The following is a 2,136-nucleotide window of genomic DNA, read 5'->3' as shown; positions in this document are numbered from 1 at the left end:
GTGTGGGAGGTAGGTAGGGCAGGGCCAGGGCAGTCACACAGGACAAGAGGTTGAGGCTTAGGAGGTTCCAGGAGAGGGTGGTTCTCTGGGCCCAGATGTGGGGGGGGCAGCTGGTGGCAGCACCTGCATTTGCTACCATTGCCCCAGATGCAAGGAACTGAGTGCTGGGGGGGTCCTCTCAGACCCTCAGGTACATTTCTGGAATTACCCTGAAGCTGGCATAGGCTGGGCACACACAGCCCCAGGCCCCACCACATACCTCCTCCACCACCCACATGCCCCAGGGCCTGTTACACTTACACACACACACACACACACACACACACACACACACACATACACACACACACGCTCCAGGCCTGACACCCACTTGACCCCAGCCCTGTCACTCACAATGCCACCCACACGTCTCCAACCCTGACATCCACTCATCCTGGGCCTCCTGGCTTTCTGATAGGCCCCAGCTGGATCTGGGCCAGGGCTCTGGTGGGTGTTTGGTGGGGTCACTCAGGGCTGGCCTGGACACCTCACCACGCTGTTCTGGAGAAAAGCAGAACCCTCCTGATTCCACAGGTGGGGGTCACTCTCATGGCCCTCCTGTACCATGTGTGATCAAGAGTCAGGGCTGGGACTACAGCCTGCTGTCCCTTGCCTGGACTATGGGCTGCCTTGTCCTCTTGAGCAGCTGATGAGACATGCTCCACTTCTGATGCAACAAGTCCTCTCCCATGAAGGGGGCTGCGCCCTGCAGCACACACTTGTAGTCTCCCATACCACTTTTCTTGAACGTGATCTCCATGCCTTCAAACACGTCACTGCCCTGGTTTTCTGTCCCCTACATCCCCTGCCGCCTTTTTCTTGCCGGGTATGGATCTGGACCCAGGGCTGCACTGAAGCCTGCAGCGGTGGGGTGGCAGATGTCCTGGGCCCCAAACCTGGACAGCTAGGATTGCCTTCTGTGTTCTTGCCATGACAGCCCCACCGCTAGGGGAGGTGACCAGCAGGGTGTGAGCAGAAGAGGACGAAAAAGAGTCCCCTCTCCACAGAGGTGGCCCCAAAGGTGGGAAGATGAGGCCAGTCACACCTGACAGAAAGGCCTGGGCTCCCACAGGGATGTCACAAATTGAGCAGAAGCCACCAGTCACTGGTGTTGGGTGGGCTTCAGATGGGGAAAATGGGCCCCAGAGAGGAAGGGATTAGCATGTTTGCCCAGGTCTGTCTCCTCCCCATCCCACCACATAGCCCCCGAATTCCCCTGGCAGAATGGGGCAGGCTCATCTGGTGGCCCACATGGTGCACCAGCGCACTTCTTACTCTATTCTCTCCAGTGAATCCTCAAAGGACCGTCTGTATTTGCTTCTGTGCCATGTTTCCACAGCCTGATGCCCAGGCCTGGAGGTCACTGTGCCAGTGTCAACCCCTCCAAGTCCAGAGGGCAGCAGCCAGGAGAGTCTCCCCTTCAGGAAGCCAAGCTCCCGGGCAGGGCATGCAGCATGTGCAGGCCCTTGGCTCTAGTTCTACATGCTCTGGTGGCCCAGTTCTGCTCACCTGACCTGCGCTGATTGGGGCCTCCCAATAGCCATGGCTGCCAGTGGACCAGCCTAGGCTGGACCCGGGAGCCTGTTCTCCTGCTCTTGTGTGTGGCAGTCCCCACAGACAGCCGCCCAGGGGACTTTCGAGCCTTCTCCTGGACAGCCAAGGTCTGCCTGGTGACTTGATCCCCTTGTTTATTGTACCTTCGCGTCCTCCCACACCTTTCTGCTTTTGAAGCCGCTGCAGGTTGACTCGGTGGCCCTAGGAGTCAAGGCAGTTTCTCTGTGGCCCAGCCACCCAGGCCTGAGCCTTCCTCCCCAGGAGTCCTCTTCGTCCCCGTCTACGGTGGCAAGGACATGGGCTCCAAGAAAGAGGGTCCGCCCGATGGCAGCTCCCTTCCCTGGCTTTATGACTGGGTAGACCACCTGGGCCCAGAAGGTTGAGCGACTCACTCCGCACCGCTTCGGGCCAGGGCGCCTATTCTCAGGCACAAAGCGGCCAAGTGTCCACCAGGGCGGGGCCCTGAGAAGACTGGCTCCTTGAGGAGTCAGGACGTACACAGGGGCGCGGGCATCACCTGCCGCCCCCCCCCCCCCCCCCCCC

The sequence above is a fragment of the Carlito syrichta genome, unplaced genomic scaffold (assembly GCF_000164805.1).
Source record: "Carlito syrichta isolate Samal-C Ts95f unplaced genomic scaffold, Tarsius_syrichta-2.0.1 Scaffold305332, whole genome shotgun sequence".
NCBI lineage: Eukaryota > Metazoa > Chordata > Mammalia > Primates > Tarsiidae > Carlito > Carlito syrichta.
This window is presented reverse-complemented; position numbering follows the sequence as displayed.